The 12,762-nt window shown below is 36.1% G+C and overlaps 1 protein-coding gene across 2 annotated transcripts in view; it reads left to right on the top strand.

Moving 5' to 3' along the window:
* Positions 1 to 12,762, top strand: part of LOC126183711 (F-box only protein 30-like) — an 81,433-nt gene that overhangs the window by 40,300 nt on the left and 28,371 nt on the right. The gene's annotated exons all lie outside the window — the stretch shown is intronic.

Raw genomic sequence — 12,762 nt, 5'->3', positions numbered from 1 at the left:
TACCTCCCATCTGAAAAATGGATAATATGAAAATGAACATAATTAATATGCAGTGGACACCTCTGACTGTTGTACATATGCATGAAATTTCAGTGTCTTGTGTCATTTGTCACACAATGAGCCATTTCACTCCATTACCAGTGAAGAAGCAGAAAGTTTGTCCAATTCTCTGCTCACTATCCACTTGACAATCAGAACTGAGAATGAGTTGCCTGAAAGATAGTGGTCTCATTGAGGGAAATGTATGCACTGCAGGAAGCACTTAATCACTGTGAAATTCTGCAAATAGATGAGCAGGTTATTGCAGTGTGTAATACAATGTACTCATATTAGAAAGAGGTGATATTCACATTCTGGTCTAGCCTTAATGATTAAAGTTTTCTGTGCATTCCTTAAATGATTTCAGACAAATAAAAATAGTAATGAATTCCTGTGCACACACTCCTAGAATGAATTACTATAAAGATTTATGTGCACAAGAAGGGAAGGAAGGACAGTTAGTGTGTTGTTCCAGTGATGCAGCAGTCATTGGAGGGGTACAACCAGCCTACATTGCACAATTATGTGGGAGGGAGATGGAAGGAATCAGCAGTGGACACTTTGAAGAAACCATCATGGCATTCACTACAGTGATATATGAAAATTACGAAAAACTTGGTTTATATAGATTGGGCAGGAATGTGAATATGTCTCCTTGAGGATACGAGTACATCGTGTTGTATGCTGCACCACTACTTTCACTAATTGCGCAGGAATTTTACATGACATCCTTATTCACATAAACACTGTTGCAATTCAGCCATTTAAAGGAACTGTAGGGTGAGTGGAATGTGACTTGTGGGTACAAAAGTAAGGGATGACTTGTCTGCTAAAGTTATTCTCTTCCAGTCATTAATCCATATCACAAGGTTGCAACAAGTTTCTTGATTCGATTACATTACATTAATACTTGTTTCACGGATCATGAATATGACATTTCGTAATGACATGGAAAATGTCAGTTTAACATAAGCCTTCTTTACATGATTTTCTTTTCACTTACTCATTCATATATAAAAATTCATGTATTGAGTGGAAGGAGTTGTAATTCAGAAATTCTTTTAATTAGCTTTTAAATGCAGCTAGGCTATTTGTGAAACATTTAATGCTATTTGGCAAATGACCAAACATTTTTGTTGCAGCATAATTCACCCTTTTCTGTGCCAAAGTCAGGTTTAACCCAGACTATATGTATTGTGCACATACTGTGAATATCTCTAGTTCCTTAAATAAATGTCTGCAAGGTGATCTTGGGTGGTCTCCAGCTATTATTCTGATTACACACTTTTGTGTGATGAATAATTTTTCTCTTAATGATTAATTACCCCAAAATATGATGCCATATGAAAACAGTGAATGAAAATAGGCATAGGAGGCTAATTTACTGATATGTTTATCACCAAAATTTGCCATAATCCTAATATCATAAGTGGGTGAAACTGTTAGTGTTTCTTCCAATTCAATTTCTCATCAGTGCACACACCCAGAAATTTTGAATGTTCTGCCTTAGCGGCAGACTTCTATTCAAAGTCTATTTTTTATCAATGGTGTTATGCCGTGTACTGTACAGAATTGTATATACTGTGTTTTCTCAAAATTTATTGAGAGCCCATTTGCAGTGTACTGCTTAATAATTTTCTGAAAGACATTTTTTACAATTTCCTCAGCTAATTCTTGTTTATTGGGTGTGAGTACTATACTTGGATCATCAGCAAGAAGAACTAGCTTTGCATCTTCATGAATATAGAGTGGCAAGTCATTAATGTATTTTAAAAACAATAAGGGACCCAAGAAAAAATCCTGTGGGACACCATTCTTGATACCTCCCCAGTTTGACTACTCTGCTGATTATTGCAGACTATCTGTATCATTAATTTCAACCTACTGCATTCTTCCAGTTAAATATGAACCATTCATGCACTGCACCACTCATACCCCAATACGTATGCTTATCTAGAATAATTTCATGATTCACAAGCCAAAAGCATTTGAGAGATCACAAAATATCCCAATGGGTGACGTTCGATAATTCAGAGCATTTAACATTTGATCAGTGAAAGCATATATAGCATTTTCTGTTGAAAAGCATTTGTCTTAAAATCTTCAACTGCTAAGATCAGTACCCCATAACCCGATTATTAGTAACCTTTCATAATGGTCTTATCTACTAATGAGATTTCGGCACTACACTGCTACTTACGTATAGTATTGTTGGGAAAATTACTGTGCAAAACAAATCAAGTGAGGACTTGGAGATGTGCTCTTCCCTTCATCTTTGTCAGAGAATACTCAAGTCTACATTAAAGTCCTCAAACATACCCCTCCCCCTTAAAAAAGAAAAGTTAGTGTACTTTCAAAATTTCTGGAGTTAAAACAGCAAATGCTATTACTAAAATTTTTATTTAGCTAACTTCACATTAAAATATCTCTTCACAGCAATAATTTTAAAAAGTTCAGCCTGTTTGAGAGGATTGTTTTCTCCCGAATAAATTAGGGTTCTCTCATACGCAGGGTGTACTGGAAAAAGAGATAAAGAGAATATATCTGTATCTAAAATTACCAAATATGCAGCAACCAGTCGCAAAATCATGTTTTATTTATTCACTTTTGCAAATCGATTTCAACTGATTAACAGCCGTCATCGGTGCTATCAACCAATATGTGCTCTGAGTAGTAATACTGTCTTAAGCAGAGGGTAAACATCAAATGATGGCTGTTAATCAGTTGAAATCGATTTGCAAAAGTGAATAAATAAAACATGATTTTGCGACTGGTTGCTGCATATTTGATCATTTTATGGTTTATGGTCACTGCTCGACTTGGGAACCACATGGAGCCCACCATTCGTATCTGTACCTGTTCCCATGGAATATGATGTTCTCTGAAGTACATGCTATCTGATTCAGAATCAGTTTTCAGTTCATTGACTTCTGCTTGAAGTCCCATTCTGTTTGTATGAAACACATGTAATGTTGTGCAGCATGCTTTCTCTGTATTCACAAAGACCTTTGTCACTAAGGATTAGTTTTTGTGTACTAGTACTTTTTGGTTATGATCTTCCTCATTAGCCTTGTTTTCCACAATCATGTCAGACATTGATGTTTTTGTGACATCCAGCACTCACGTAATCTTGATAAACATGTTGCAAGCATCTACTGGGCTTAATTGCCCTTGTCAAAAAGTTGGAAGTCATTTGTCATTTCAGTTTGCTTCACCAGCTGCCATCCAGTTAAAAGATAGCTTTCTGTACAAGTATGCTAACATCTTCCACTGCTGTAAGAAATGAGCACTGAAATGCACTTGTTAAGACTTCCCAAAAGTTTTTAACAACATAGTTGTATGGAGATAAACAGCGATTAATTTACTTATAATCAGTTATTCAAAATGACAGTCACAATCACATTATTTATTTTGCCGCCAACTGGTTTCAACCCACGATGGGGTCATCTTCAGGGCAATTTACATCGTTTGGTCACTCGCTGGAGTCGTCACCCTGCCTGTGCACAGTTGGTAACTTCCCAAAAGTGTTTTGTTCTGGAAGAGTTTATTATATTGATGACATATCTGTACTTGTTATCTAACGTGTTGACATAAAATTGTGATGATAAAGTTTCTAAGGAGGCTTGGTGGAAAGTTTATTATGGTTGCAATATTTTTCTGCGAAGATACATATTTAGAACACATCAGCTTTACTCACGGCTAGATAAGATTACATTCTGGGCATGCACATCATATGACATATGCATGTACATGGATACACTTTAAAGAAAACATAAGGATACACTTTAAAGAAAACAGAAAACACATATAGGATGCATCCCCCCCCCTTTCTCTCTCTCTCTCTCTCTCTCTCTCTCTCTCTCTCTCTCTCTCTCTCTATATATATATATATATATATATATATATATATATATATATATATATACCGAGCGAGGTGGCGCAGTGGTTAGACACTGGACTCGCATTCGGGAGGACGACGGTTCAATCCCGCGTCCGGCCATCCTGATTTAGGTTTTCCGTGATTTCCCTAAATCGCTCCAGGCAAATGTCGGGATGGTTCCTTTGAAAGGGCACGGCCGATTTCCATCCCCGTCCTTCCCTAATCCGATGAGACTGATGACCTCGCTGTCTGGTCTCCTTCCCCGAAACAACCAATATATATATATATATATATATATATTCGTTTAGCCAATTCCGACCCTCCATGATCTTGCTTCCTCTCGCAGACTTCCCATGTTGAAATCCATTACTTATGTGATGTCGTCTGTCCATCTCATCCTTTGCCCCCCTCCCCCCTTCTCTTTGTGCCTTCAGTATGCCCCAGCGTTAACTTCTTTTCCAGTGAATCATGTCTTTTCATAATGTGCCCAAGCTAAGTGAGTTTTTGTTTCAGAATCAGACCTTCCAAGGAGCACTTTGGTTTTATTTGCTGTAATACTGACCTATTCATTCTCTTTGAAGTCCATGGAATGTTAAGGAGCTTCCTCCAACAGCACAATTCAGAGGTGTCTATTCTACACCATTCAGCCTTCCTTATGGTCCAGGTCTCACATCCATACATCACACAACTGAAAAGACCAAAACAAATATTATATAGATCTTTGTTGTTAAATTTATTTCTCTACTCCTCAAAACATTGACAAGGTTGGACATTGCCTTTCTGCCAAGTAAGAAACGTCTATTGGTTTCGTGGCTGCATCACCATCAGCAGAAATCTGGGAGCAGAGATAATTGAACATAGAAACTACCTCCATTGTTGCTCTTTGTATTTGCCATGAAGTGATATGTGTAGTTGCCATAATTTTCATTTTCATGATATTTGACATTAGACCAGCCTTTTTATTCTCAACTTTCACCTTCAGTAAGAGGGTTTGTAACAGTTCTTCATTTTATGCCATTAGTATGGCATCATCTGCTTATGTAAGGTTCTATTTATCCCAGCTATTTTAATTCTGATTTCTTCTTCATCTAACCTGACATTCCTCATAATGTGCTCCACATACTGCAGTCTTGCTGTACTCCTTTTTGAATCTTGACCCTTTTAGTTGCCCCATATATGGTTCTCACCATGGTTTCTTGGTTAGAGTATAAATGCCACTTGAGGTAAATGAGGTGATCTGGTACTCCCATGTTTTTTTAGTACTTCCCATAATTTGTTGCGGTCAACATAGTCAGAGACTTTAACATAATCAATAAAGCAGAGATACACACCTTTCTGGAATTATCTTGCCTTCTCCATAATCCATTGTATGTTAGCAATTGGATCTCGGAACCCTCCTCCTTTACAAAATCCAGCTTGTTCTTCAGGTAGTTCTCAGTCTATATACTGGTGAAGTCTATTTTGTAAGATTTTAAGCATGACTTTGCTAGCATGAGAGAGGAGTGCAATTGTTCAGTGATTTGAACATTCTTTAGAAATTCCCTTATTTGGAATCAGGATGAATACTGAGATTTTCCAGTATTTTGGCCACTGTTGGGTTCTGCATATTTTCTGACATATTGAATGCAACACTTTCACTGCATTCTTTCCAATGAGTTTGAACACTTCTGCAGGAATTCCAAGTACACTAGCCTTGTTTTTAACAGTACTTCATAGGGCCCATTTGACTTGACCTCAATCTCTAAAACACCTTGCTCTGCTTCTAAAATCACATTGACTCCATCATCATCATCTAATTCTTTCTTATATAGGTCTTCTACGTATTATGCCCTTCTTTCTTTAATGTCCTCTGCTTCTGTTAGATCTTTACTATTTCTGTCTTTTATCATTCCAATTTTTGCCTGGCATTTTCCTTTGATGTCTTTCAAACAGTGGAAAATCCAGGATGGAATGTAACAGCATTATAACAAATTAAGTTGATACTCACCATATAGCGGCGATGCTGAGTCACAGATAGGCCCAACAAAAAGACTGTCACAAATGAGATGGTCTTTTTGTTGTACCTATCTGCAACTCAGCATCTCCACCTTTGATGTCTTTAGTTTTCTTGTAAAGATCCTTTGTCTTCCTCATTCTCCTACCCTCTTCAACCTCATAGCACTATTCATTTAAGAAAATATTCTTGTCTTTTCTGGCTAATTTCTGAAACTTTGTATTTAATTTAAAAGTTACTGATCCATCCATTTTGATTTTTGCTTTTTTTCTTTCATCTGCAATTTGCAATGCCTCATCCAGTAACCATTTGGCATTCTTGATATTCTTTATGTTTGGAATGTATTTTTCTGTTGTGTCTTCTAACTCTAATACATTAAATGTGTTTTTGGCTTCTACTGGATAATCAGAAGGTTGTATCTTTAAGATGGAATAGCTCTGGCTACTTTTGTCAGTTTCAACCAGAATTCTGCAATTAAGAGCTCATGATCTGATCCAAAATTAGCTCCAGGTCCTGTTGTAGTTGACTAGACAGCACTCTTCCACCTCTGATTACGAAGTATGTAATCAACTTTATTCTGTTGTTGCCTGTCTGGCAAAGTGTAGGTGTATAGTGTTGTTTGGGTAACTGGAAGAGGAAGAATGAAATGTCAGTGGACACCACTGATAATGGACACAAATACTCAAACTGACATGGACTCAGAGCTTAGTGGATTGCTGAGACAGTATCTGTGTGAATCAGATTATTCACTGAACATTAGATTGAATATACAGAACACATTATCTGTAACTGAATGACTATAAATTAAAACACTATGTTTTGTATGGTAAATATGGTAAAAAAATATTAATGATAGTCCAAAGATAGAGCAATGCTGAAAGACTAAACTAAAGAGAGGAAGGAAAAGAACCCCTATGTGTGATAACTAATGATCAATATCAGTGAAATGTTATCTAAAATTTTAATTCTGTGTTAAGTGACAAACAGGTGGAGAAAATTTTGTACAATGATGTTGTCGTAAGAAACTTCATTCCCACTGCTGTTAAATGAATGAATAAAGTATTTTCTGCCATCTGAAAAGTGTGAGAAATTCTTCGAAGATTGACCAAGGGGTCTTATCATTCCATTGTTCAGATATGGAAACAGGAATTTCAAAGCCATTTTACTTCTGTCACTCACTTTTAAATTATTAGGAGAAAACTGACAAACCTCATGCTAAGGTCTCTGCCTGTAACTAGAGGCATCTTAGTTCAGGTCATGCTCTGGGTTTCTTGTCTTTTTTTAAAAAAAATCACTCCAGAGTTCAGAGAAAGTGATTTCAGGTAAGTCTTGGCCATCAATAGGTCTTAAACTCTAATGAAAAGTTACTATGAAAATTCTGTCTTTTGTAAAATGTAATTATTTATGTGAATATTAATTCTGTTTTTTCATAATGACACTCATTAGTATAAAGTCAAATAAAACTTAAAATTTTAGTCAGTCTCATTCAGAGTGGATTTGAGCACCGATAAACTTTCAAAAACTTGTCATTATGGAGTTTTTGCATTGATTTGGTACAAATTAGGTACTGTTAACTTTATACTTCCAGCTACTTACAGAAATGGCAGTTGTCAGTGAAACTACATGTTACACTAAATGGTACTAGACATAAATGTTGTTTGTTGTAGTTTTGGCCTTTTATAGCATTTTGTGTGTGTTTTGTAAATTGTGGTGAGTTACAGTTCATATGTGTAAATGGTTCGATGACTGAACCAATATATGTTTTCAAAATGCATGTAAATGTGCATGAAGAGTTGTGTCAAAGCCTCATGTAATGCTGAACACACAAATGTGAAGCAGATTTGTCTGTTGCAGCCAGTAAAATGTAGTAAGGGTGAAGAATTGTCGCAGTGTAATGGAGCAATGCATAAACATACTTTTATTAAAATTGCAGAAATGGCATGCAATGTTGGTGCAAATGCATGAAACAGAAGCCAACATCAGAATTCATGTTTGTCTGGTCTGAATGTTTTCAGGGCAGAAAGGAAATTGTTGGCATGCTCCACATTTTAGTCAGTTGTCAAGAAGAGAAATGACAATATGATTTATGTGTTAAAAGATGCTGGCACAAAATTAGTGACTGTTAATAAGACTGAAATGACAAACTGTGGATTAATGAGGACATTGTTATCAGCATCATTCAGAGATTTGAGTAAGTGGAATAGCTGTTCCAAATTCATGTGACACAAATTCACTCCTGTAGATTTATTGACATGTGTGTCAGAAATCCATTTTCCCCCCAAGCCATGATCACTGGTGTAGTGTAGAGTGCCAGCAAGGTTCACAACTGTCTGCATCACAATTTGACAGATGTTGACAGAGTTTGACACCAATGCTTTGACTGATTCCAAATAATGCCTTTACTGACAATTTTTAACAGCAATGGAGATTACTCTGTAGGCAAAACTGTATATTTTTCATATCTTATATGTTTTTTGTTTTCGATATTTTTCACTGAATGTTTCAAATGCACCTTACAAGTAGTCTGTTGTGGATTGTAAACATTGGGACGTGTAACCTGCTTTTCTATTTACTGAAGTAAGTGAGGTGTTAGTATTCCTTGTTCAAGTTTAATGTTAAAACTATTGCTACTGATGAACGTTGGAAAGTAAAGAAGTAAATTACAAGTAGAGAACAATGTGAATAATATTGAAATGTAAAAATGTTTGAGGGTTTTATCAATAAGACCAAACTTAGAACTTCTATTACTTTCTTCCAAACTTCTATCCCCCTCTCACCCTCCACCCCTGACCCCCTGACCCCTGTCTGAGAGAGAGAGAGAAAGTGTTCACTACACTGCAATAACTGTATTGTGACCAAGTGATAAACCTACATAACAGACAGAAAAGTAACAAAAATAAATAAAAGTTTTTGTTCCACATCTTTATGCCCATATTGTCTTTATGTTGGAAACATGCCACATTAACACTTTGACTGCCATCCACATAAATCTTGCCACTTCTTAGAATGCTGACCATTTTTGTCGTTTCTAATATTTCTTATTAAGAAGACTAGCAAACATTTAACTGTGATGCTAACCTTTTATGAAAGGCTGGAACTACTTCTTCTAACATATGTCCAGTTTCTTTGAACATTTAGTTTTTTTTTGTATTTTCTAATGAATATTAGGTTTTGCAAAATATATAAATGTTTATCAAAGTGAAGATAATTTTTGATTGCCATTCTGGTTATAATATTCTACTATTATACATTAAATAATTGAAAACTTACATCTTAAAATCATAATTATAAGTTGTTAAATTTTTTTCACATAGTATTTTTTCTTTTGTGATACACTGTGAAACAAGGACCTTTGCACATGGTGATTTTGTATCAACTGCTCTGGCATGTAGAGTATGTTCTTGCAGCCTTTGTCTGAACATACTTTGCACATCCTCTGAGTTCTGATTTTATCTGGTGAAGGTGGACTTCCTTTTTCCCTCCAGGAAATGCTTTGCTGTAATGCAATTTTCCTGCACCATTTCGCTATTCTGTGCTCAGAAGCCCCCAAACAATGCCTTGTGATCATACAGATCAACCCCAACTGTTTTTATATTTTGGTTTACCTCTTCTGTTTTCATAACTTACTATTTCCACTCAGTGCCTAGTAGTTAGCATGAATACATATCTTTTGTCTTTCCAGCATACTGCTATAAGATTCCTATTCCGCTGGTACATCTGTTCCTGTCTTTGTACGCCAGATGATTTCAAAGTCTAAAGCAATCTCTTCCTATTCTTATAGTTCCAATAAGACCTGTCTACTCCCCGCTCTCTCACGAGAGTAGGGCTTTGTTGGTAAATAATATATGCCCCTTACCCAATTAGGTGTCAAGTAGTGTTTTCACAGTGTCAGCTGCAACATTACTTTGGCCACAAAAAATGTCAAAACTCCATATATAACCAAAATCTGACTGACACCATGCATAATTTCTTGTGATATTTGCCTGATTTTATGGCAAGTGCTGCTTGAAATAAATTCTGCCCTATATTTACACACACCCTCATTGACTGATATGTTTTGGTGGGCAGATACACATGCTGAAACACTAAATAAATAGTTTCAACTAGAGGATATACCTTTTGTAGTAGGTCATATCCTGGTTCACCTTGCTTGTTTTCCATTGAATTATCATTCAGGTGAAAGTTTGACATGATCTGGAGGAATCTGTTTCTGCTGAATAAATTTGGGCAGTAATTACAAGAGAGACAAGAACCTTGGTTTCACTGATCTTACTTAAGGGGGTTTTGGCTGATGCTGGCCTGGAAAATTATAGCCAAGATTCCCAACCCCAATTGGAGGGTCCCAACCAGATATCATACATGAAGAAGTGAACTGGCTTGCACAGTTAGTTTCCTTATCTCCTGTCTAGAATAAAGATTAGTCTGCTCTTGTCCATTAAACATGGAAAAAAAATTATTAACAGAACTATCTATATCCAGTTCACACATATCTGACACTGTCACCTGCACTAAATATGTCTATATTCATTAAGGAGTCTGTATCAGTCCATCTTTCTTTAGAATCAGTATAATTTTTTGTTGTGCATTCCATTGTCTTATCCTCCTTTCAAGATTGTCAGAACTGATGTTTTGTGGTTCTACGTTCATCGTGGAATTACTTTCTGTATTTTCTGATCCTTCGACAAATTTTTAAAGAAACTGTATCACAGTTCAGAAATGAAGAGACATCAGAAAGTAATACGAACAAGTGTTTCAACAAATGTTTTACGAAATGAAAAGGAGAAATAGTCATTTTAAGTTTGGCGCAGTTCTTTGCTTAACATCAAGATCATTTGAATCATTGGTATTGTCATTCTCTCTGTAATTTTCTATAAAACCTTCCTCCAATTCACACAGAATTTTGTTGTTGGTAAGAAAACATGAAACTTCATCATTCATTTCTTTATATACTGAATGAACAACTACCATTCTCCACCAGCTTGTTTGCATACAACAAACGCAATTTACCAGCTTCTTTAGGCACAGCATTTCTGCCATTTATCATCTGTTTTAGAAACTACAGAGTGAAGACTGATGATTTCATCTGCATAGGTGATTTCATATTTAAAATTTGGAGAAATCATATCTTGCCAAATGGCAGGATTATCAGTTTACCAAAATTTTCACATCCTGTCAGTTGATGGGATTAGCAGCCAAAATGTTAAGCAAGGACAGAGTCAAGAAATTGTTGATAGGATCACCATTTGTATCAGTTGTAAAACAGAGAAAACTTCAAACAGAAATTAAGCAAGCAGGCTGTTCTCAAGACATCTTTAAGTGACTTCTCAAAAAACAGAAAGTGCGTGTACTAATTAAACCCTCCTTGAACCATGGACCATGGGCCTTAACACGGTGGGATGGCTTGCATGACTCAACAATACAGATAGCCACACCATAGGTGCAACCACATTGGAGAGGTATCTGTGGAGAGGTCTAGCTGACATACAGCTCATGAAGAGGGCCAGTAGCATATTCAGTAGTAGCAGGAACAACAGTCTGGATGAGTAACTGACATGGCCTTTTGACATGAAGCAACATTACTCTGCTATGTTGGTACTGCAAGAAGCTGAAAACTAGGGAAAATATAGCTGTTAAATATTTCCTGATGGCATGGAGCTTGCTGTAATGATGATGACATCTTCTCGAGGAAAATATTACAGAGCAGAAAGAGTCCCCCATTTGGATCTTAGGTCGGGAATTATTCAGAAGGATGTTCTCAACAGGGGGGAAAAAACTGATTTTGTATGGCTCAGAATGTTAGGTCCCATAATTGGGTTGGTGGATTATGTAAGTGAAATATGGGTGACAAGCTGTGTAGATCAGAAGAGAACAGACATTTTACAAATGTTGTGTTACAGAAGAATACTGCATGTAGTATGGGTAGATTTAATAACTAATGAAGAGGCACAGATTCAGATTGGGGAGAAAAAGAACTTTAGGACACAACTTGAGTAAAAGACAGAATCAGTTGATAGAATACATCCTGAGACATCAAAGAATAGCAAATTTTATTATGGAGGGAAGTGTGAGGGGTAAAAATTGTAGAGGGAAGCCAAGGTTTATCTAAAGGAAACAGGTTAAGGTGGCTGTTGGTTGCAATATTTATGTAAATATGAAGATAATAGCACAGAATACACAACGTTGGAGAATTGCATCAAACTACTGATGGTGACGACACTGATAACAACAACAACAACAACAACAATTACTACTACTACTACTACTACTACTACTACTACTACTACTACTACTAAGAATAATAATAATAATAATAATAATAATAATACTGTTAATTGAAAGGAAGTATTGAAATCAGCTATATGGAAGTCTGCTGTTTTATTTACCTTTCGCTATATAGATACGCAATTGCATTTTGGCTGCACTAAAGACACAAATAACAGTTTGTGCGAAATATGAACTCATATCCCAACATAGTGTTCACTATAAAGTGGCAACTGAAAAGAAACTGCTGTTTTTTTGTACATGTTGATGGGTTGAAAGTGGTTGACACATTGGGATATGTTTCTACTATAAATCTGTCTGTATAAATTTAGGTTTGCATACAAACAACCACAACTGTTGAGTGCATAGAAATGGTGTCAAAACACTGGTAGGCAGAAGACAGTTTTGGAAGTGAAAACCATACTGCAGCAAATCTGTCACCTTATCAAAGTTGATAAACATAGACTCATTTATAAATAGCCATCATAGTTTTTCTGTCAGCCCTTGATGTGTAGATGTAATTCAGAGCAGAACACTAAATGAAAGACAATAACGAGAACAAGAAAGTCTAAGTACAATGCAGACGAAG

The sequence above is a fragment of the Schistocerca cancellata genome, chromosome 4, assembly GCF_023864275.1.
Source record: "Schistocerca cancellata isolate TAMUIC-IGC-003103 chromosome 4, iqSchCanc2.1, whole genome shotgun sequence".
Classification (NCBI taxonomy): domain Eukaryota; kingdom Metazoa; phylum Arthropoda; class Insecta; order Orthoptera; family Acrididae; genus Schistocerca; species Schistocerca cancellata.
Note: the sequence above shows the minus strand (reverse complement) of the source record. Positions and strands in the feature narration are given on the sequence as shown.